This window comes from Notamacropus eugenii, chromosome 4, assembly GCF_028372415.1.
Source record: "Notamacropus eugenii isolate mMacEug1 chromosome 4, mMacEug1.pri_v2, whole genome shotgun sequence".
NCBI classification, from domain to species: Eukaryota; Metazoa; Chordata; class Mammalia; order Diprotodontia; family Macropodidae; genus Notamacropus; species Notamacropus eugenii.
In genome coordinates, this window is record NC_092875.1 from 155,853,436 (window position 1) to 155,879,451 (window position 26,016).

A 26,016-nucleotide genomic window follows, 5' to 3' on the forward strand; every position below is an offset into this window, starting at 1 on the left:
TCTCTCCTAACATCTAGCAGAGACAGCTGCACTGAAGGAAGGAAGTTTTGATTAGAGAAGCAGGAGACAGGAGGTAAATAATTTTAGAGCTTGGAGCACTTTGGGGAAGTTGGAAGAAGGGGAGGAAGACTTGAATGGATGCCAGAATGCCTAAACTGAATGGAAGCCAGTGTATAGGGAAAAGCATACAGAAAGGAAAGTGAGATAATGCTCCTTCACCACCACCCCCTTCCCCTAAAAAAAAGCTTTTCATGAACTTCAGAATTTTGCTTAGGACCAACCCTAAACCCAGGAAAAAGAAAGAAAACACTTTTCCTCTTCCTCTTTCTCACAGTACCCAAAATTCAGGCTCATCCTATTAGTACTATGGTTTAGATAGGTTAGGAGGTTGATCTGGGAACTTGATCAATGTTTTAACACTATTTCTAGAGAAAAATAAATGCACTCAGTTCCAATTTAACTTAATTGATCTTTTGGAACAAATTTATTCAACAATTTCAGTGACTACTATGTTGGAGACTAGTCATTACTTTGCATGCCCAGAGCACCCAGGAGGCCTGAACACTGTTACCCTTGGACCCTCATGCTTCATATTTCCAGAGGTACTTCACATAGTAATGGAAGAGAGTTAGGGGAAATTCTAGAAGCACCTACTGGCTGCCATGTTGGCTAAGGAGAGGACAAAATAAATACTTGAATTCCAAAGACCCAAGGGCTCTCAGAAAAAATTTGTCTTAGCCAGGGAACATTTCTAGGACTTTGCCCTGCTTTGTCCTTCCATCCCTACTGCTATGATCAAGGCATCAGGGAGCGATCGCCATGATTCATCAAGCAAAAGATATTGTCAGGGATGTTAGGATAAGGTTCTCAGTTCCTATATATGCTGGACTTCCTGATATCTCTTCTGATTCTGTGAACACAACCACTCTTGCTAGCATTCTCCAATTCAATTAAAATGGCATTTATTAAATGGCTACTTTACACAGAGCACTGGGTTAGGCACTGAAGTTACAAAGACAAAAATGAGACAATGCCTACCCTCAAGAAGCTTACATTCTTCCAAATCAGTGCTAAACCCTCAAAACAGATGAGTATGAACCATACCATGATCACTGGAACAAATGTAAAAAAATATAGACACAAGCATCTGGCATTCCTATGACACCAATAATGGGATTTAAAGGAAAGCAAGAGTTTTCACAGAATTACAATCATGGAACTCTAGTGTTGGAAAGGATCTCAGTTGCCATCTGACCCAACTCATATCAGAACGAGAGTTCCCACAATAACACACCCAACAAAAATCTCCTAGCAGAGAGGCACAGTCGATGATAAAGCACTGGGCCCAGAATCAGGAAGACCTAAATCCAAATCCAGCCTCAGACACTTACTAGTTGTGTGACCTTGGGCAAGTTACTTAATTTCTGCCTGCCTCAGCTTCCTCAATTGTAAAGTGGGGATGATAATATCAGCTACTTTATAGAGTTGCCATGAGAATTAGATGAGATATTGGGAAAGTGCTCAGCCTAGTGCTTGGCACATGTTAGGAGTTTAAAAAATGCTTGTTTCCTTCCTTCCTGTGCTTAGTGATCCCCAATGACTCAGCCTTTTCTACTTTTAGAACATTTTGTCACATTTACACATGTGCTTTCTATGTAAATTAATATGTAAGATTGTATCCAAACCATCTACACCCAAAATGTCAAACGTACATCTGTGCTACACAAACCAGATTAAAATGTTATTAGGAGGTCCCTTTTAGTCCTAGATACATTATCCTATGCCCTAGTCATCCTTGTAGTTTAGGATGTGCCATGGATGGAAGGAGAAGAGGGGCTAGGCTGTTCTGTCTGAAAAAAATATCAAAATATATATAGCTATCATGCACCAACTGGTGTGTGTAGGAATCAAACTAGACTTTATCTTCATTAGCACCATGCTCTAATGTACTACCCTTTAAAAAGGACGGTGTTGAGCTAGAGAACACATACACAGGAATGCAACCAGTATGTGGAAGGGTCTCATGTCCATCTCATATAAGTTGAAGGAACCAGAGATGTGTTTGTTCTGGAAAAGAAGATGGGAGGGACATGATGGCTCTCTTTAAGTATTTGAAGGGTTGTCATATGAGAGATTAGATTTGTTCTGTGTGGCTCCCATGGGCAGAATGGGGAGCAATGCGTATAAGTGGAAAAAACATAGAGTTACTACCATGATCCAAAAGTGAAATGAGCTACCTTAGAAGTAGTGAACTTCCCATCACTGGAGGTCTTCAAACAAAATCTGAAAAACTACCTGTCAAGGAGGCTGGAGAGGGATATATATATGTGTTGCAGGTATATGTTAGACTAAATGGTCTCAGAGGTCCCTTTCAACTCCAAAATGGATTCAGGGAGTGAGCCCGACCACAGATGGGGCTCATATAGCCTTCCCACAATGCCTGACTGACCCATACACCAGCTAGTGAAACATCTGTATCTGATACGACCCCTGACCCAAGGGCACAGAAATCTATGCGATTTATAAGGTGTTTCCTCAATTGCTAGACTTGATACTAACCATATCCATCCTTAGTATGTTCCAAATAATCCTAAGTAAGGTAAAGAGATTTCTGTTTCAGGAAAGCCATGCCCCAAATGTGAAATAAAACATTTAATCCTACATCAAGCTAATCCAAATGTGATGAAAAATGTGAATGCCACTGGGCAGGCCAAAGATACTTCCTAAGCCAGAGATATGACTATTGCTGCCATTCTGGTCCACTGAACTTTCAGTTAACAGAAAAAACAAAGGTTCTGATTAAGCACCACTTACATACCAAGCCCTGGACTAGGCACACCACCATTTAAGCAACAGGAAAGGGAGTGAGAATGAAAAAGGGAATGGTAAATTAAATACAAATTTGGAAACCAATGAGGTCTTACACATATCATACTTCTATTTTCAATAGTAAAGAAAACTTTCCAAGGTTTCTCTTGCCTACCTTGCCCCCATATGTCAAGGATCCATGACTTCATTGCATGGGTTCTCCCTTCTACCAACCCAAACAAGTACCACTCTAGATTTTATTATATTTGAGAAATATGGTGGCTAAAAACTCCATCTCTCTGAATCTAACCTGGCAATAGGCTGTCTAAAATTGGATAGCCTAGTCATCAGATGACATACTGACAGACAGAATAATTCATTGATGAACCTTTCCAGTTTGGCAGGACCAGTCACAGTTTGCCCTGTGAACAGGGCAGCTAAGAATAGAAGTTCTTAACTTAGGGTCCGTGAACTTAGCTTTGTTTGCTCTCTCTGTTTTTAATATTTTGATAAGTGTATATCAATATAATTGATTTCCTTTATAATTCTATGTATTTTATTGCATATATTTTACAACATTCTAAGAAAGGGTAAGTAGATTTCAACAGACTGCCAAAGAAGTCCACAACCCATAAAGGGTTAGAAACACTCATTCTAAAAAGAAATCCACTGAATCACAGATTTAGAGCTAGAAGAGTTCTTAAAGACGGAGTCCAATCCCCTTGTTTAACAGATGAGGAAACTGAGAGAGTTTAAGTGATTTACCCAAGTCAGGCATCTGGTAAATATCTGGGGAAGAATTTCAACCCAGGTATTCCTGACTCTAAGTCTGTTGTGTTATCATCTACTCCTAGTTTCTTCTCAACCGGCCTGACAATTACTGCTTACAGCCTGGACTGCTGCTGCTGCTGCAATGTTCCATAAGCACTTCCTACCCCAGTGGAGATAGATCTACTCCCCAGCTTTAGGCCATCCTTAATCTGGTCTCTCCCACTACCAACTAAGGCCCATTCCTGACAGTTGAGATTATCAGAAGTATCTAGTATAGTTTCAGTGTGTTCGACTATGGTTGATCAGACTGAGGCGAACTCAGAATGCTCTACCACAGATTGGGCACAGATAGTCTATGTGAATAGTTGGGGTGGTTCCTCCAAATTTGTGCATCCTACATTTCCTTTGTGCTGTCTCAATTCTGCTTTGCTCATAGAGCACAGGATCTTTTCTGATGTGGGTATGCCATGCTGAGCAGTCCTGTGCCAGTATCTCCCATGTTGCACAGTCAATCTAAACTTCTTGAGAAATCTTTAGAGTGTCCTTGTATTGCTTCTTCTCGCCACCATGTGATTGCCTGCCCCATGCAAGTTCTCCATAAAATATTCTTTTTGGCAAGCGTACATTTTGCATTCAAACAGCATGACCAGCTTATCGGAGTTGCTCTCTCTGAGGCATAGTTTGAATATTTGGCGGTTCAACTCAAGCAAGGACTTCAGTGTCTGGTACCTTATCCTGCCAGATGATCCTCAGAATCTTCCTAAGACAGTTCAAATGGAAGCAATTCAGTTTCCTGGCATGGTGGTGGTAGACTGTCCACATTTCACAGGCATACAATGAGGTCAGCACAACGACTCTGTAGACTTTCAGTTTGGTACTCAGTCTAATATCTCTTCTCTCTCCAAACTTTTCTTCAGAGCCTCCCAAACACCAAGCTAGCTCTGCCAAAGCATACATCAACCTTATTGACAATGTATGTGTCAATCTCATTGTCAATGTGTACATCCCTGGAAAGCACACTACCAAGGTAATTAAACTTATCCACAGCATTCAAAACTTCTCTATTTGCTGTAACCAAAGTTTCCACGTATGGATGGTGTTATGGTGGCTAATGGAGCACCTGTGTTTTCCTGGTGTTAATTATTAGGCAAAAATTAGCACAGGCAACAGAGAATTGATCCATACTCTGTTGCATCGCAGCTTCAGAGGTTACATTCTGATGGTGAGTTCTTCAATTTGAAAAGGCTACAAGACAAGACCAAAGTGGAGGGAGTGTTGGTACATGGTTTTCTGTTTGCAGATCACACATACAAACACACACTCACACACACACACACACACACTTTAAGTGGTGGAGAGATCCTCTGAATAGACCAAATACATATGCATCTAGACTTGCATAAAGATCTTTAGTTTGATCTGCTACTTACTATATGCATCACAATGAGCAAGTCATTTAATATCTTTGGACCTCAGCTTCTTATAAAATGAAGATACTGACTGAGTTGGCCTCTGAACTCCCTTCTTGCTCTAGATCTAAGACTCTATGACCTAACCTTAGAAAGGTAAACAAAGGGAAAGTGAGACAGGAAGGTCTAGCAGGAGAAAGTCTGCTAATGAATTTATGCTAGACAAGCATGGGCTCTAAATCCTCAAGAAAACCAAGGAGGAGGGGGCAGAGGCTCCTCTGCTCCCAGTAACTCTTAGGAAGAGGTCTCCAGAAATCAGCTATATCAGTAATACCATCACAACCACACCCTACTCCTCATCAGGGGCATGAAAATAGGTATAATGGTTTAATGGTGACCCTCATCATAGACTATGTGAAATCCCTGCTAAGAGGATTCTTCCCTCTCGCAATTAAGAATAAAATGTACAAAATGCAAATGGTGACGATCAAACAGCAGTATATGAACCTTGGTCTTCTCTGACAATATTGAACAAAACTGCTTTGGTGAGCATAAGTCTTATGTTTTATGCTTTAGCATAATCAGAGGGCTATTAAAATCAATTCTGATATATCTTTTAAGTAAAAATATATAATGCTGACATATGCACAAGAGATACCTTGTTGGAAGAGAATATTTAAGGTGATATTTTGCTATACTGAATTACATGCTTTAAAAAAAGAAAAAATCAACAAACAATAAGAATAATAGAATCTCCTGTTCTCTACATCTTTCTGTCAATTTTGTGATGCTAAAGATGTCTACTGTGGAAAGTGCTTGTGAAAGGCAACCTGTTCATTCCTAACACCCTCATCAAGGAAATCTTTGCTGTACGTATATTTTATTGTCACATATATATAATTTTTATTTTTATCTATACTGTCATATAAATACATTTTATCATAAAATTATATATTACATATGTACATATACATGTTTGTACATACACACACAGAGGAAAGAAGCTAACAAGCATAACAATGTGGAGTTACAGAAGTTACTTTTTAAAGAAAAATTTTAAAATTTAAAATTAAAGAGTTGAAGATTTAAAGATTTTTTTTAAAGAAAAATAACAATAAGGTTCTAAATTTTTTCCACACTTTTGATTTCATTCTTTTCTTTAGACACATTGAGATACAGCCCTTCTATATCCTAAAAACTAAGCTGCCTCCAATCCTAATATCCTCTGTGTATTCACTTGGTCTAGTCCAGCTGCTTTTTTCTAATTTTTATTCTCTTCATTGCCGTTTCTACTTCTTCTATAAACACGTAAGTGACTATTATATTAAAATCCAAATGGGGTGGCTCCATTGTCCTTGATGAAAAGTGATGATGAAAAAAAAGCCTGCTAATTTTTTCCATCTTTCATCTGTTTGTTGTCTTCTTCATAAATGCATCCTTAAATACCCTCAGGCTCAACTGGGTCCCTTGCCAAATTTTCTCATAGCTGGCTTTTTTCATCCACAGGAAAGAACAGCTTCCCATTTTATAATGTTATGCTGCTCATAATCTTCCAACATCCTTCTCTGTAAGATTTTACAAATGAGTTTATATTCTAAATAAGTGCCCTTCCTCACCATATCTCTTCTTGGTAAATGAATCAATTATTTGCTAAGAAAGTCAGTTTTTAGGCTCTTTTGGTTCCTTCAATTTATTATTTATAGTTATTTATATGGTAGTTTCATTATTATTTATTTATAGTAGTTTAACTTCTTATGAAATTATTTCCTTCACCATTTTCTATTTTTGACACTATTTGCTTTCTTAGATAACTCAGAATGCTAGTTTAATTGCATGACATGTCTTTTACACATTTTTATTTTTACTTCTAGTTTTGTATTAACTTTTTTCTTGGCTCTAACAACTCAGTGGTCTGACTGTACACAGCTGATTCAGGAATAATTCCAACCTCAGTTATAAACCATTTCTTGTCTCTTAAAATGTAATCAATTTTATTTTCTGTGATATTCTTCAAAATTATGTCCATATTTTGATTCCTTTTTTGAAGAAGGTATGCATGATGTTCATAGGTGTGAGGTTTTTGTATAGTGTGCAAGTCTCTCCAATTTCTTACTCTTGAGGCAAAATTTTCAACATGTGCTTCATGGTCCTTGTCTATACCTACCTTTGAATTTAAATCACTGAGTCATCAAAGTATATGTTAATTTAATGAGATCTTCCACCAAGTGCTTCATACAATTTCAGTAAACACTTCATACTCTGCAGAGAGGTCAGCAAGAAGCTATAGATACTTTCTAGGTAGTCTTTTTTATAAATATTTATTATGAGGAATGATATAAGATGACCAAATGTTCCATAAAATGATATTTCCTATTGCCTTTGAACACAGAACGAACTCCATTAACTCCTATCTACATTTGAAACTTCATTAGACATAACTCCCTCTTACACACACTGTAAACCAGCCAAACTGAACTTTCTTTCAATTCCTCATTTATAAAATTCTCTCTTTCCTTTCTGTAATTTTACATTGGCTATCTCTCATTCCTGGAATGAAGTGCCTCTGTAATTCCACCTCATGGAATTCTTCTCTTCCTTCAAGAGGCAGATTGAGCACCAGCTTCTTTTTTTAAAAAATATGAATTTAGGGGGTGGAGCCAAGATGGTAGAGTAGAAAGGTGCACATACTCTAGCTCTTCCCCCACAGCCCATAAAACACCTGGAAAAAATGACTCTCAGCAAATTCTCCCAGGCAGTGCGGGTGACAGCAGTGGCAGCAGCAGCAGCATCCCTTTTTAGAGCTCTCAGCCTAAAGGCCCTGGGGGAATTGAGCAGCTGATCTGACCCTCAGTCTTGAGTGGAGGCCCTACCCCCACCTAAAGCCTCTGGGGGAACTGAGCAGCTCATCTGAATCTCAGCAGGGGTTCCAGCCAGGGAGTAAACTCCTCTCCCTTGATTGTGCCACCTTGGAGGAACGACAACTTACAGGTCCCCAGAGTATACCCTCCTCTTGACAAAGGACTCGAAAGTCAAGTAACTAGTTGGGGAAATGCCCAAGAAAGGGAAAAAAATAAAACTATAGAAGGTTACTTTCTTGGTGAACAGATACTTCCTTCCATCCTTTTGGATGAGGAAGAGCAATGCTTACCATCAGAAGCCTCCAAAATAAATATGTAATGGTCTCAGGCCATGGAAGAGCTCAAAATAGATTTTGAAAATCAAGTAAGAGAGGTGGAGGAAAAGCTGGGAAGAGAAATGAGAGTGATGCAAGGAAATCATGAAAAGCAAGTCAACAACTTGCTAAAGGAAACCCAAAAAAATGCTGAAGAAAATAAGACCTTTAAAAAGAGGCTAACTCAGTTGGAAAAAGAGGTTCAAAAAGCCAATGAGGAGAAGAATGCTTTCAAAAGCAGAATTAGCCAAATGGAAAAGGAGGTTCAAAAGCTCACTGAAGAAAATAGTCCTTTTAAAATGAGAATGGAGCAGATTAAAGCTAATGACTTTATGAGAAACCAAGAAATTATAAAACAAAACCAAAAGAATTAAAAAATAGAAGACTGTGAAATATCTCATTGGAAAAACAAGTGACCTGGAAAATAGATCCAGGAGAGACAATTTAAAAATTATGGGGCTACCTGAAAGCCATGATGAAAAAAAGAGCCTAGACATCACCTTTCATGAAATTATCAAGGAAAACTGCCCTAATATTCTAGAACCAGAGGGTAAAATAAATATTGAAACAATCTACCAATCACCTCCTGAAAGAGATCCAAAAAGAAAAACTACTAGGAATATTGTAGCTAAATTCCAGAGTTCCCAGGTCAAGGAGAAAATATTGCAAGCAGCTAGAAAGAAACAATTCAAGTATTGTGGAAATACAGTCAGGATAACACAGGATCTGGCAGCTTCTACATTAAGGGATCAAAGGGCTTGGAATAGGATATTCCAGAAATCAAAGGAACTAAGACTAAAACCAAGAATCACCTACCCAGCAAAACTGAGTATAATACTTCAGGGTAAAGAATGGTCATTCAATGATATAGAGGACTTTCAAGCATTCTTGATGAAAAGACCAGAACTGAATAGAAAATTTGACTTTCAAACATAAGGATCAAGAGAACCACGAAAAGGTAAACAGGAAAGAAAAATTATAAAGTTGAACTGTTGACATTCCTACATGGAAAGATAATATTTGTAACTCTTGAGACTTTTCTCAGTATTTGGGTATTTGGAGGGATTACACACACACACACACACACACACACACACACACACACACACACACACATACACACACACACAATCACAGGGTGATTGAATAGGAAGGGATCATATCTAAAAAAATAAAAAATTAAGGGGTGACAGAGGAATATATTGGGAGGAGAAAGGGTGAAATGGAATGGGGCAAATTATCTCTCATAAAAGAGTCAAAAAAAAGCTTTGTCAATGGAGGGGGAAGGGAGGAGGTGTGAGGGATAAAGTGAAACTTACTCTCATCACATTTGGCTCACAGAAGGAATAACATGCACACTCATTTTGGTATGAAAACTTATCTTACATTACAGGAAAGTAGTGGAGAAGTGGATAAGCAGAGTGCAGGGGATGATGGAAGGGAGGGCAAATGGGAGGAGGGTCCAATTAGAAGTAAACACTCTTGGGAAGGGACAAGGTCAAAAGACAGAATAGAAGAAATGGGGGACAGGATAGGATGGAGGGAAATACAGTTAGTCTTACACAACATGACTATTATGGAAGTCATTTGCAAAACTACACATATATAGCCTATGTTGAATTGCTGGTCTTCTCAGTGGGGATGGGTGGGGAGGAAGGAAGGAAGAGAAGTTGGAACTCAAAGTTTTAGGAACAAATGTTGAGAATTGTTTTTGCGTACAACTGGGAAATAAGAAATACAGGTAATGGGGTATAGAACTTTATCTTGCCCTACAAGACAAGAGAGAAAATGGGGATAAGGGAAGGGAGGGGTATTAGAAGGGAGGGTAGATTGGGGGAAGGGGTAATCAGAATGCTCAGCATTTTGGGGTGGGAGAGGAAAGAGATGGGGAGAAATTTTGAAACTCAAAATTTTGTGGAAATGAATGTTGAAAACTAAAAATAAATAAACATTAAAAAATAAATAAAAATATTTTAAAAATATGCATTTATTTTTGCATGCATTTATAATCTGACCCTCCCACAAGCCTCATCTATTAAAGGAAAAAGAAAAGAAATGCAAAAGGGAAGACAAAAAGAAAGGGGAAGAGGATGGGGAAGGGGAAATTGAAGAGGAAAGGGAAAGTGGAAAGGAGGAGAAGGGAGGACAAGAGAACTTTATTTAAAAAAATACATAGTCCAGCAAACCAATTTTCTACATTGGCAATGCCTGAAAATATATGTCTCTCTCTGTATTTTAAGTTCATCAGCTCCTGGCAAGAAGAGTGGTCAATTTCATCTTTTGTCTTCTACGCTAATGGTTCACCTACCACCTGAGGTTATTGTGAACATCAAATGAGATAATAATTGTAAAGTACTTAACAGAGTGCTTGGCATATAGTACATACACATACCCACACATACATGTGTGTATGCATATATGTATGTATGTATACGTACACACATATAAATATATAATGTGTTTATTATGTATATGTATGCATATACATTATACACACTTATTTTATTTATTATATATAAATGTTAGCTTTTAATTATTATTGTTGAATTACCAGAGTTCTAAATATTTTCAAATTGCTTTTGTCTATCATTGTTATTATATAAATCATTCTCCTAATTCTACTTACTTTACTGTCAAACTGTCTATTTCATCATTCTTATGGTACAATAATATTCTATTATATTTATATACTACAATTTATTTAGCCATTCCCCAACAGGATGATGCTTTTTTTTTCTCTAATTTTTGACTAATACTAAAGACTTGATATATATATTGTACAAATAGCCAAAATACCGTAATATAGCTGAGTCAAAGGGTATACACAATTCAGCAACTTTTGGGGCATAATTCCAAATTACTTTTCCAAAATGGCAGAACCAATTCACAGCTCCACCAATAGTAAATACTCTTATGTACCTATTTTCCCACATCCTCTCCAACATTTGTCATTTCCTTATTTTGTCATCTTTGTCAGCTGAGTGTGTATGAGACAGAACCTCAGTTATTTATTCTCTGATATTAGTTATTTAGAGCATTTTTTCATGTTGTTGTTGATAGCTTAGACTTTTTCCTTTGAAAACTATAAGGTACCATCTTCTGTATAATTCCTAATTCCTTAACTACTTGAACCCTCCTTCCAAGCTACTTTGTATATATGTGTTTATTAACTTTATATCTACTCAATATATGTTTTATATATTTATGTATTTTATACAAACTTGTTGTTTCTCCCATTAGGCTATAAGCTCATTGTCAGTAGCAATTACTCAATTCTTTGTACTTTTATTCCCAGCACTTAGTACAATACCTGGCACTGAGTAAATATTTAATAAATAATTATTGATTAATTTCTGGTTTGCCTATCCAAAGAAGCCTGTGAACTATCCTCACATTTAATCACAATTTGTTTCAGCCTACTAATTTCACTTATAACGAAAATGTCAAAATTGATATGAATCCAGTTTTCTAGGAGTGAATCTGCTTTTTGGAAAATGATTAAGTGTTTAGAATACCAACAATTAGGCTAATACTATTAACAGTCTAAAATCTGTGTGATCTTTTAGCATCCTGCAACTACTTTTCTGCCTTTTAGTTATCACCATTGCAGAAGCAAAAGGAGGCTAAAACACTACTGTGGCCATTTTGAATTTTTCTTTGTTTTATGGGTTGCCATGCTTAAATAATTCATCACCAAATGGTCAGCATACTGGTACTCATATCCTGTCTGTACTTAGCCAGGCTGGCCTTTTGTAATCAGGCAATCTAGGACCATTCTCAAAGTTTTTCCAGCTTCGAAGAACCTACAAGAAATTATGGTCTGCTGGGACAATTAGCACCATTAATCATATGCTTCATTCTACTATATCATACTACGTATACATCATACTACTACATTCCATATATACTACATCAAAATATATCAATTAAGAAAAAGACTGACAAAATACAGTACTAATTTATACTAAAAACCCTAAACAGTATAGGCATGGGTTTCTTTTTTAATATTATAAAAATCGTATGTCTGAAATCAAAATCTAACATTATTTGCAATGGAGAAATGCTAGAAGCTTTCTCAATGAATATAAAAATAAAGCAAGGAAGTTCCCTATTTCTACTTTTCATTTTTTATATCATTATATAAATACTAGCCACAGTAATAAAACAAAAAAAACATTAAAGGCATAAATATTAATAAGGAGACAAAAATCATTTCTATTTGCCAAATCTATTTGATTTACTTAGAAAATAACAGAGAATCTGTAACAAAAGTAATTGAGAACATACATAACATCATTAAGGTAGGAGGAAATAAACAAAAAAGAAATGGTCAGCATTTCTATATAGCAAAGCAAAAAAAAGAAAACAATAGAAAGAGAAATTCCATTAAAAATAACTTCGAAATTCAAACATGTTAGCCAACACATTGAGACTTATTCAAGGGATAAAAATAAAATTACTAAATGCTCTTTACTTAAAGACAAATAATTGGTGGTATATGCATTGCTCTTATTTGAAATGCTATGGGAAGATAGGCAGTTAGTAGAATATACTGTTGGTGGAGATATAAATTATTCAAACCATTATGGAAAACAATGTGAAATTATGCAAGAAAAGTCACTAAACTGTTTGTGACCCTTGGCCCCAAAATACCATGACTGAACATACAACACAAAGGAGGTCAAAGACAGAAAGACCTCATGTGAAGCAAAATATCCATAGGAGCCTTCTAATAGTAGAAAAATAAGGGGAGGAAAGGTTTTACATCTTTTGGGGAGGAAATTGTGGTATGTGAATGTCATGGAATACTAATGTATCATAAGAAACAACTAATGTGAGGGATACAGAGAAGACTTGTCAAGCAGAACCAGGAGAATATATACAATGACAAATAAATAAATAAATGCATACAGAGAATATAAAAACAAAACTTCAAGTAACTATAATAACCAAGACTGGCCCAGCGGAAAAGATCAGGAAATGTGCCTTCTTTTTTAGGAGACAGGTGGATTCTCCCAACATTTCAGGGGGCTCAGCATTTCTCAGGGAAAATTGTTTCTACCCTTAAAACAAGACTATAATTCTAAAGGTGGACAGAAGAGGAAAAAAGGACACTGAGAAAGTCAATCTAACATCCAATGAATATGAGGAGGTAGGAAATAAAATGCCCATTTCCCTAACAGAAAGGACACAGGGAGGAATTCTGGAGAGGGAGAGAAGAGCCTCTAACTTGAAAAGTCCCAAAGCAACAGAGCCTCAGCTGGCAAAATAAGCACCGCCTCCTGCCAAACTCTTCTGGGTCAGGGTTGCCAAGGAAGGCTCTTGTTGAGCTGAGAATATGTGATTCAGTGTGTCTTCCTAATGAAATGTGTGTGGCACTTCTGGAGTCTGGCAATGACCCCATCTCAAATTGCCTCTTCAGAACACGATCATCTTTCTGAACTGAACAAGGTGCTCTTTCTCCCTCTCATGATTTTCATAGCCTTGACTTCAAGGAAGATACATTGAAATTTACAAATTAAGTGGAAAAGATCTTGTTTAAAAAAGCACTAGCTTTCATTCTAAAGTATATATAATTTAGTATATTTGGAAAGTAAAAAAAAAAATTCCCATCTAGCTAATAAAGTCTGTATTTAGTTTATCACTGTTATTTTTTGGAACAGATCAAACAAATCAAAAATTATTTACTGAGCTCCTACTATGTGACATGAACACCGTTCTGAACCCTGGGAAGACAAGGACAAAAGTGAATCAGCCTTTGTTATCAAGAAGCTTATATTACAAAGAAGGAGAGAGAGAGGGAGAGAGGTGGAGAGAGACAGAGATTGAGAGAGAAACACAGAGAGAAAGAGAGAGACAAAGAGAAGTGGAAGGCATCAATGAAGACATAAGAGTGGATGGGATTGCCAAAGTAGAGAATGTAGAGAAAGAAGGGGGCTAAGGACAACATTTAAGAGATATGAAGAGAAAGAGAAGCAAGCTAAGAAGACCAAAAGAGAGATCAGAAAGATAGGAAGAGAATAGAGAAAGTCAACTGAAGAGAGGACAGTCACCATGGTCACATATTGCTGAGAGGACTAGGAAGATGAAGGACAAAAAAGGGCCACTGAATATAATAGTGAGGTCATCAGTGACTTGGCAGTTTCAGTAGAGTAGTAGGGCAGATAAGTGGCTCAGGGGATGGAGAATGGCACCTTGCAGTCAGAAAGATGAATGTTCCTGAATTCAAATCTGGCCTCAGACACTTACTAGCTACAAGAGCCTGGGCAAGTCATTTAACCCTGTTTGCCTCAGTTCCTCATCTGTAAAATGAGCTGGAGAAGGAAATGGCAAACCACTCCAATATCTTTGCCAAGAAAACCCCAAATGGGGTCATGAAGAGTTGGACATGACTGAAACAACTGAACAACAACATTAGGGATAAAAGTCAGAGATTGAAAATGGAGTCAAAGTAGACATAATGAGTGTAGACACTTTTCTAGAAGGAGAGAGGAAAACAGAGTAAAGAACCATGGCTTAAGGGGAGAGCAGAATCAAGAGAATTTTTTTAGAATAAAGGAAAACTAAGCATGTCAATATCACATGAATAGCTTAGCTATTCTCAGCAATACAATGACCCAAGACAGTTCTGTAGGACTTATGATGAAAGGTGCTGTCCATCTCCAGAGAAAGAACTAGTAGAGCCTGAATGCAGATCAAAGGTACTTTTTCTTTATTTTCTTTATTTGTCTTGGCTTTTTTTGTCTGTGTTTTCTTTCACAGAATTACTGACATGGAAATGTGTTTTGCATGACTGCACATGTATAACCTATGTCAAATTGCTTGTCTTCTCAATGGGGGGGGGAAGGGAGAGAATTTGGAACTCAGAATTTGAAGAGAAAAGGAATGTTAAAATCATTTTTCATGCAATTAGGGAAAAAATAAAATATCAAATAAAATTGACAATAAAAACTAAGCATGTCTACAAATTGAGGGAAAGGAATCAATACAGAGGTTACAACTGATGATATGAGAGAAAAGAAATGATTGATGAAGTAAGATCATGGAAGAGATGATAGAGGATTTTAATAATAATGGGGCCCCGTAGAGAACTTTAAGGTTTGCAAAGTATCTCACCTACCTTATCTCATGTAAGTCACAACAACCTTTGTGAGGTAGGTACTGTTGGGATTGTTAGCTCCATTTTACAGGTGATGAAACTAGTTAGGAGTATTCAAACCCAGGTCTGACTAAAAGTTCAGTACCCTATTCACTATATCACATGTCAAAATTGGGTAGAGAGAAAAAATAAGGCCAGAAAATAATTAACGGACTAGTAGAATAGGGAAAAACCAAAAGCTCAAAGGTCATAATGAAGGAAAAGAACAGAATAGGAAGCTCTAAAAGAGTGGATGATTGTGAAAGGACAGGAGACTATATTCAGAATGAAGAATTTCAGAGTTTGAGAACTTGGTAAGGGAGGCACTTTGAATGGTGATACAGTCCAACGTGTGACAATGGGTACAGCAATAGAGTTGAATTGAGAGTCACAGGAGGTATAAGTTAGTCAACAAGCATTTTGTAAGTATTTAGTATGTGCAAGGTAGCATGATGAGACTGAGGATGCTAGGAAAGACAAACAGAAACTGTGATTTTCATTTGAGCTTTACATATTTGTATGCACATAGTAGATGCTTAAATGTTGCCTAGAAAAAACCTTTATGGCTATGTCAAGCATTTCAAGAGCATGTTGCTTCCCACCACCCCATCCTCATCCCCATTAGACTGTGAGCTCCTTAAGAGCAAGGACTATCTTTTGCTTGTTTGTGTCTCCAGCTCATAGAACAGTGCCTGGAACATAGTGGAGGTTTAATAAATATTTAATGACTGACAGTTTTGTAAAAGAGGGATTTGACTTGTTCTAGTTGGTTTCAGAGGACAGAAAGTTGGTTTCAACTTCAATCAAGGCATGGAAGTTGCTGAGGAATATAGGTATGCAGAAAGACTGGATAACTCATGACAGCACAGCCTGAGGATGGTGTGGTATTCTCATAATCCTTCTCCAGAGACAAGTAAAATCCTTGAAGGTCTTCTAAGAAAGGATGAAAAAGCACTTTTTGGCTATTGCCACAGAGGAACATTCTGTTTCAGTACGGGTTGGACTAGATGACAATGGAGGTCCCTTCAAACTGAGATGCTGTGATGTCTGTCAGAGGAATCAACAAAGGAAAGCAATGGTACACCAGCATTGTTGTTGTGTACAATGGCAAGCAATATAGAATTCATTTGCAAAGGAAGAAGTGATTTTTCTGGATTTCAGGAGACAAATTTCTGAGAAATTGTAGTTTGTACCCAATGTTTTATAAACTCAATTTAATTTAATGAAGATGCTTTGAGTGTCAGTACATGCAAGGCATGGTGCTATATACTATACAGAGAGGGATGAAAATGAAGAAGTCATGATCCCTGATTTCAAGGTTGGAATAACACATACTCACAAACGAACATAATACAAATAGAAAATTAAAAGAGGAACAAAGAAAGTGAAATGAGAGTTCAAATGACTGAAAGATGACTTCTAGCCAGGTATTTAAAAAAAAACTTCCTGAAAGAAATGGTATTTTATCTGTGTATTAAAGAATGGATAGATTTTCAACAGGGGATGAAAAGGGTAGGACTTCCAGGCATTAAAAATGGCATAAGTAAAGGCCTAGAGACAGGAAATCCAAAGTCATGTTTAGTTTGGGAAATAGCAAGTAATCCAATTTGGCTGAAGTACAGAGCTGGTGTAACAGAGTACAGTATATGAATAAAATTGGAAAAGGGGTTAATAGTTTAGAATGGGAAGACAGCTTTAAGATTATCTATGCCAAATGCCCTCATTTTATAGATGGGGTAAATGGAGCCCAGAGAGGTTTTGTGACTTGTTCATGGTCACACAACTAATTAGGGGTAGAGTGGGAATTTGAACCCTTTGATTCCAAAACAAGTGCCCTTCATACTATCTATCTATCCATCTACCTATGTAAGCATATACATATGTGTGTATGTATGTATTATATATGTATGATAAATCAAGGACAGTATTAGAATGTTAAGCAAAGAACTTTATTTGGTAGACAGTAAGGATGCACTTAAAGTTTCTAAGAAGGAAAGTAATTTGAGAAAAGGTTATTATATATAATTACTATAGGTATAGTTTTATGGAAAGCTAATATAATATATAACTATGACATGTCTCTGGAGCAGAGTTCTTAATCTGGCACACATGGACTCTTGATTTCAGGGTGTTCATAAACTTGGATGGGAAAAATAATACTTTTACTAACTTTTGACTTCCTTTGGAATCCTATATATTTCATTTTATGCATTTAAAAATATTGTTGCGATGTACATTTGTTTTTCAATGGGGGACTTTGTTTTGCAATATTATACATGTTTATAATGAGGGCTTTGTCTGGAGATTCCAGTTGGGGATTTAGGGAAGTTGTTTCTTCAATGAAAGAAAGGCAGTAGAAGAGATAAATTATAAATGCATGTAAAAATACATGTTTTAATTATCTTAAAAATAAAAGTTCACACAAAAGAGTTCTTAGGTTTCACTCAGCTACCAAAAGGCCCATGACACACAAAAGGTTTATAACCCCAGCGCTAGAGGCTTCCTAAACAAACTAAGTGGGGAGAGGCTGTTCTTCATTGCACCCAGTACCATCCTAAACAAGCCCAGAGAGCATGGAAAGCCTCAGAACCCAAAAAGGGGATGGCGAGTTGGGGCAGTACTAGCTCTATAAAGAATAAGTGAATGCCACCTTCACTCCATCACACTGGAGCCATCTCTGGGCAACTGTACGGACACTGGTAACCAAGATGCCCCAGAACTGACCAGCCTGTGGAATTTTTAATTAACCACTTCTTTCTAACCTAGGTGGTCCATAGACAAGTAAAACAAATGAAACAAGAAATCTTTTCTGCTCATCCAAGATAAATCAATTTAGAAAAATGAATTATGAAGGATTTTGTTTTTAAGCCTTTGATACAGTTTCTTGTTTGAGGCCTCATTTATCTTTACTAAGCCTCCAACCAATGTATACACTCTCCATTCTCCCAAAGAAGGTGACATGGAGGGCGGTATTGTTTTGTTCCAGGGACAAGATTAATCTGGTCCTTAAGGTGTCAGTATTTCAACCCTCAGAGTGATTATGTATAACTCAAATAACTCAAAAACAATGCCATGAATGTATTGCTGAGTCTTAAAAAAATCTCTAAATCATTTCTGTTCTTTAAACAAATCTGTGGCAAAACATCAAAAGAGACTTCCCTCCTTTTACAACCAAAGGTAGGCTAGTTTTCAAAGGCACCTCGTATTTTACCTGAAATTGGGGTGGGGGGAGAGGTTGCATGTAGCATTAAGAAGAGAAGGTTATCTTGCATGAATAAAAAATGAGACAAGTATATTTTGTTTACTGCTTCAGCACCCCTCATCTTAAAAACACCCATGCCAAGTTCCAACACGAAAACAAGGGCTTGTAATAGATGTGCTAATAAACTTTTATCTAGAAATACATGAAGGTAACAGAGCTGTTTAGCTGTGTGTTTGAGTTCTTCTTTTTAAAGGCTCCACAACATCTGTTAAAGGATCTGCTATTGGTCAAAGCATGAGTTCTGTCTGACAGAAAAACTAACAAGTCAAGGAAGCCTCACACCTTGTTCTAGAAACTACAAAGCCTTTCATTCTGTAAAACTTATGGCACTAAAGGCATGATTTATGAGTGGATTTATTATACCGTCTCAATAAATCCACACAAATTACAAGACTAACATAATTAAACTTAAAAAGGTGCCAAGTTGAGAGGGCACATTTCTTTCATGTCTATTGCTCTGGATACATTCATCTTCCATGCTGGTTCTTCTCCTAAGGAATCTGAATGATGACATAAACCTTGGGTATTTCAAGAGAAGCAGGAAATTGTATATAAAGCCTAATGAAATATATCAGCTGTTGTCTATGTCATTATCCCCAGCTGACTTCCCAGTGATCCATATTTTGTTGGTAAGTATACTTCCTCCACTAATCATATATTGCCAGCTGCTATACAACTTGATGGCTTCAGAGAAGCACATTATCACTGACCCAAAGCAGGAAGGGACCTTAAGGGACCTTAAGGGACCAGTTAGTCCAAACTCGGACTTTACATTTAAAGAAACTGAGGCCCAGAGTGGTTTTATGATTTGTCCATGGTCACATAGTGAGAAGCAAAGCAGTGAAATTAGTTAGTTCCTTGTCCCTAAACTCAGCATGTTTTCTACTCTTCTTCAATTGCTGCTATCACCAAAAGATTCATCACTCAGAGGACAACATATTAATTAGCACCTCTGACCTTTATTGAGCTTTCCTTCAAACAAAAAACATGTTTCCTTCAAGGGGCCCAAATTCAAAGTCCTTCCAATTTGTGCAGCCTTTGAGAACCTCCAAGTTCATCTCCAAGTCATAATAAAACATCAAAGTGAAAAATCCTATCTCCAATCCTTTCTGGAAATAAAGCTAGGTTTGTCCTACATATTCATTTTCTTGCCCCTCCCTATCCTAATCCTATGCCTACTCTCTAAGAAACAATGGGAGGAAGAAGGAAAAAAAACACCTCAATTTTACATCTCACCCTGCTCCTTTTTATTTCCCAGCCCCAGACTCAACGAATGCATTTTTTTATTGTTTCAATACCATCTTTGAATTTCTACATGGCTTGTGCTACATGCAAAGCAGAGAACACAAATTAAGGGAGATCCTTTCTGCAAACCCCGTAGCACACACTGAAAATAGATAGACAATATCACTTAGGAGAGTATTCTTCATTTTAGAGGGTTATTTTTTGTTTTATTGTTATTTTTAGTTGTCATTGTGTTATGTTCATCCTTTGTTTTCAAACAGGACCAGGACATCAGAGAAATGATGACATGACTTGCACTTGACTTTGTTTTGAGGGAGGGCGGGCTATGCAAGGTCACCAGCCTCACTTTCCGAGGTCCATCTGGGTCCAGTGACCAGATATTCATTAGGATGACTGGAAATGGCCCAGGATACAATGGGAGACCTTAGCCTTTTAGGCTAAGGCCTTTTCAAGTACTCACTTAAAGTGAGGTAATGCCCATTCAGTGAAGAGGCCTCTTTAAAAGGTAGTCAGGAGGGTTGACCCCTTAATAGAAAAGAGAAAATAAATAGATAAATCATGCTGGGAGGGTCAGGAGCCTCAGGGTTGTTGTTTTGAAAAGTCTACTTTTTCTCATATGGAAAGGTGGCTCCACTCTCAGGGCTCAACAGAAAGGGCTCACTAGAATAAAATGCACAGGAAATCTAGGAAGGTGAGATTTGGTTAAGTCTGTTTCTCTCACAGATTGCTAAAGAATCTACTAATGAAGTTTGTCTCTTGCTAGGAGTGATCGCTTCTTTTTAAGATTCTCAAGGATTTCTCTCTGGTTCTTATGAATGTATAAATAACTATTTCCTTCAGTGGAATTCTGGGGCTACTGTCATTTGTCCACAAAGTTTCAAACATTCTAAAATTACAAACCATAGTAAAGACTGGAGGGAGGAAAGAACTTTTTTTTTTCTGGTAATCTTAGGGAAACAAGTTGTGGGATCTTGGTACACAGTCACTTGAATTACTGGATGGAATTTTTTTTAATATAAAGCATTACAGTTGACCACAAATTGATAGGTTCTTCATCTCAGCTGCCAAGGCATAAGCTATGCCATTTGTTTTTCTTCTGCTTTGCATAATTCACATGGATTTGACAACACAATGCCTCTTACTTCAAGCCACAGATACCAAGGAAGGAATTATTTTTTGGCAAGTTAGGGACTCGATAGGATTACACATGTCACTTTACTCTATATCCTTTACAACTTTCAGGAGAACATTAAGAATATGGAAATGGCAGAATGAACTCTCCTCTTCCATATCTACATATACCCATTCTCACACCTTAGCTTCCATGTACCTACACATCAAAAAATGTCTTTTATAACCCGCAAATGCTACTCCCAATACACATTTAATGAATATTTATTAAGAGAAAAAGGTAGTCATATCAACATTGTCATAATTCACATAGCACTTTGAGGTTTGCAAAGTGCTTTACATGTGTTATCTCATTTGACCCTCCCAAAAGCCCTGCAAGGTAGGTGCTATTATTATCCCCATTTTGAAGCTGAGGAAATTGAGGTAAACAGACTCCAATCTGTGAACTCCAGAGTGAAATGGGTTTAAGGTTTCATCTCTGAGAAAACAGAAGGGAGGGAGGGGAGGGGAGGAGAGGGGAGGAGAGGAGAGGGGAGGGGAGAAATCTAGCCAGTAAACTCCAAGTTAACTGGGCATCTTCTGTCCATCTCATCTGTAGAATGAGCTGGAGAGGTAAATGCAAACCACTCCAGTATCTTTGCTAAGAAAATCCCAGATGGGAAGTCAGACAAAACTGAAAACAACTGAATAACAAATCAAGCATACAACAATTCAGGCTGTCCCTCTGGTATCCCTAGGTCTCACTCTACATAACTGGACCACTTTCCATTTCCCCAGTAATATCTTCAAAAGATTTGATAAAAAGGGTATAGTAAACTAGGACTAGATACCAAGAGGATGTTTTTCTAGGAAGAAATCTCCATACTGGAAGAAGAAAGCATAGTAGCAAGCATTTGGATGTGGGTTAATGGAAACAATACTAGGAGATGAGCGTACTGAAGACCAGCAGGTCAGAAGAAGGAAAAGTATGATGAATTTTGGAAGCAGATTGCAAAACTCATTTAGAGGCATGACCTAGTAGTGATAGGGAAATTCAACTACATAATCATAAATCTGTTGCTGTTTTTGCTTAGTCAAAAATAAACAAAGCAACTACTGATAAAGATAAAACTTTTCAAAATGTAGAGGAAAGTGACTTTTAAGAAAACCATATGTTTGATTGCATTTTATGAACCTATGAACTAGTTGCTGAATGTCCAGGACCAGGCTTCATATCAATGGATCATTAAGAGCCCCAATGGTTCAAATGATCTTTTTTTATTAAAAACATATTCCAATATCCCCCAGATACTGCAGTGCTCAAAGTAGTTGAAAAGAAAACCAAGGAGTAAAAGCAGTTAGAAAGCAGTTCAGGAACAAGATTCCCCAGGGTCTCAGGATCTCTCCACCAAAGTCCTAATTTTTTTTTTATATATTTTTCTAGCCCAAAGGCCCCAGAGTGAATTCCCAGAAAAATCTATCCAGAGACAAAACTAACCCAAATTGTTCCACAATTTCCTTATTCACAACAGTCTCAGCTGGTGTTTGTGAGAGTGCAGAGAGGTAAACTCACACTTCCCCAGAATCCTGGCCCATATCCCTAAAAGAAGAAACTATAGGAACCTTGGGAGGGAGTGGCCATATTATCTTATAATTTTCAAAGCGTATGGTGTTAGAGACTCACATTCATTTCAATTGCATTCTGAGTCCTGGATCCAACTTATATCCTCTTTTTCTACCGTCACTGATATAACAGAATGAATTTAGAGCTGGAAGGATTCTCAGAGATCATTTAGTCCAGCCCTCACATTTTAGAGATGAAGAAACTTATTACCCCAAGACCAGACAGCTAAGAGGTGACAGAATGAGGATACAAGCCCAGGTCACCTGAGTTCTAATCCCACAATCTTTTCTCTCCGTAGCACTCTGCTTCTTCAATGCCCCCTGAGGGTCTGTAATCTTGAGCCTCAAAGCCCAGGCAAGGTGTTCCAGTCTCTGCCAGTCCTGATACGCACCATCTCCACAAATCCATCACTCAAGACTCAAGCCCCATATTATCGGCACCCATGAAAAACTAGCTCCAAAGGAAGGAACCAAGGAATAAATAATGGGAAAAAAGCAAAACTACTCAAATCTTTTTTAGTGTCTGCTTTCTCTATAGGCTGAAGTTCAGACTGGAAAATAGAGAACGAAATTAGCTACTAGGGAACTGAAACTCTAAATCATCAGAGTGCCTAGCTGCCCTCAGTAAGTTTACATCAACATACCTAGACATAAACATTCCAGAGAACTTGATGTGATCACAAAGTTGTCATTAATGATCCTTAAATATCATGGAGAAAAGTACTTGGGGAAGGATTTTCTATTTGGCAAGAACTTCTAGGGAAAATGAAAACAGTTTTGGGAAAAATAGGTTTAAACTAGGTGTTGTAAGTTTTTTGTGTATGGGTCCTTTCAGTAGTCTGATGAAACCAATGGACTCCCTCTCAGAATAAAGGTTTTTAAATGCCTAAAATAAAATATACAGATTACCCCGCAAAAAAACAATTATATTGAAATACAATTATCAAAACATTAAAAACAATTTTGCAGACCCTCAACTAAGAAAACCTGACTAGACCAATATCTTCCATCACATACCACAACAAATTTCAAATGAATAATCAAATTAAATATAAAAGATCATATCACCATTTTTATAGAGGAAATAAATGAAGGCAGCTTTCAAAACTGAGTAGGGGGAGAATTCTTAAGCAAGGTATAAAAGAGATCAGAATAGATTGAATCCACAATTTCCGTTAAATGAAATAGAAAAATGTTTGTAGAAATGAAATCAGCGCAGCAAGGATAAGAAGGGAAACTGTCAACTGGGGGAAGAAATCTGTAACAAATATCTCTTATGAGAGTCTGATATCAAAAATATATAGGAAATTGACACAAATATAGAAGACCAAGAGCTATTCTCCAAATGATAGTCATAGAATATGAATAGACAATTCTCAGATGAATTTAAAACTAGTAAGCATAGAAGAATGCTCCAAATCATTATTTGTTAGAATAATGTTAGAAAAGTTCAAATTAAAACAGCTTTAGGATGTTACTTCACACCTAACAAATTGTCCAGGATAATTTAAAAATGGAAATATTCAATGGTAGAAAGCTTGAGTGCATCCTATAGGAGTAGGGGCCCATATTCAGTTGGAGAAATCATGAATTGCCCTCACTAGTCTAGAAAGCAATTTGGAATTAAGCTTTAAAAAAAGAATAAAATACTGATACCCTTTGACCTAGATATCAAAAGAGGTGAAACATATAAAGAAAGGTACCATATATAGAAACATTTTCACAGAAGATCAAAAAAGGTCAGAAGCAGAAAGAAATATACCATGTATACCAAAATACTCAAAATATTCTATGGCACAAAAAAAAACAAACAAACCAGGAACAAAGTAGGTAGAGAACTATGGGTGTGAAGCCCTGTCAAATATTATTAATGTATAAGATGGTTTTGATAAATTTTTTTCCTTTTTATTCCATTTTATAAGGGAATGGAGATAAGAAATATGTGGAAATAAATGTGATATAAAAGATACATTAAGATACAACTGTGATATAAAAATACAAAAAAATTGTATTTCATAGAAATATAATAGGAAGGAGGAGGAGAGCCAACAGACTGGAGAAAGTCAAGTGTCATCAGATTTTCAGAAAAGTTGGGGGGAAAGGTAGAGCCTTCAAACCATGGACTGGAAAGTCTGACTTCAATTCGTGACAAAATTCTAGAAAAGGTTATTAAAAGATAGGTTTAGTGAACATTTAGAAAGGAAAGCAGTGGTCACAAAGAACCAAAATGAGGTCATTGACATTAATTTCATTTCCTTTTTCAGAAGGCTTACTAAATCAGTACATCAGGGGAATACCACATACATAGTAAAGTTGTGTTCCTCAAGAAATAGGAAATTACCCAGTCATGTGAAGGCTGGATGACCTTCGAAAAGAAGGTTCCAGCTTATGGACAAATTAAACTAGATGACCTCTGCAATCCCTTCTAACTATGAGAATCTGTGATTTTATGAAATAATGTAATTGTTATTATTCTAAAAGAGTAAAAAATAATGTTACCTTATCAGTAGTAATAAATAGTAAGTTGTAATAATATTATTACCTTATTATTATAGCAGTTCTCAAACTTTTTGGTCTCAGGACCCCTTTACTTTTTTAAAAATTGTTGAGGACCAACCATTAATAGCTTTTGTTTATGAGTTGTATCTATCTACATATATATTAGAAATTAAAATGTTCTTGGTATTAAGAAAATAGTTTTACAAACCCTCTGAAAGTGTCTTGAAGACCTCCAGAGGTCCTTAAACCATACTTTGAGAACTGTTACAATAAGCTGTTAACCAAAAGAAAGAGCTCTTAGGATCACAGCTTTATACCCAAATAGAGATCAGGAAAGTCATCTTGTCACACAGACAGTAAGTAGCAGAGTTGAAATAGCCAGTAATTTCCCATCATTAAAGTGATGTTAGTCTTTGCTAATTTTGATTGCAGAGATAAGACAGAGATATAGTGCTCATAAAGATTACTGAGGATCCCCCTCTAAGAGCTTTTTTTAAATGGGGATTATATCTAGCAGTATTTACCATATTAGAAATTAAAATGGTACATAAACTATTCATGTGAAAATAATAAACCTAAATAACATATTTTATGAAAATAATTATATTTTTCAAACAAAAAAATCAGTAAGAAGAGAAGGTACTGTTTAACATGTTACAGCTGGATTCTCCTATCTGCTTCTGAATATTTTTATTTTTTTTTTGCAATATTTTGTTTTGATTGAAGTATATAAAGAAAATCCAGACTCACATAGATGTGTAGTTGGAAAAATGAACATTTTAATAGGCAAGTAAAATCTTAGGATTATGAAGATTTTTTTTTCTCAGTGACACAGTGATAGAGTGCCAGGTCTAGAAGAGCTCAAATCAGTCTCAGATACTGACTAGCCTTATGGCCCCAGAAAAGTCATTCAACCTCTGTCTGTCTCAGTTTTCTCAACTATCAAACAGAGATAATAATAGCACCTGCCTCCCAGGGT

At 36.8% G+C, this 26,016-nt stretch overlaps 1 protein-coding gene across 16 annotated transcripts in view; it reads right to left on the bottom strand.

Moving 5' to 3' along the window:
* CPQ (carboxypeptidase Q) overlaps positions 1 to 26,016 on the bottom strand; it is a 681,911-nt gene that overhangs the window by 623,434 nt on the left and 32,461 nt on the right. The window contains exon 1 of one of the 16 annotated variants that reach the window (XM_072603447.1): positions 15,281 to 15,303. The exons of the other annotated variants lie outside the window; for them this stretch is intronic. The gene's annotated coding sequence lies outside the window, so the exon portion shown is untranslated. Of the gene's footprint in view, positions 1 to 15,280; positions 15,304 to 26,016 lie in introns of those variants that run through there. 16 annotated transcript variants of the gene reach the window in all.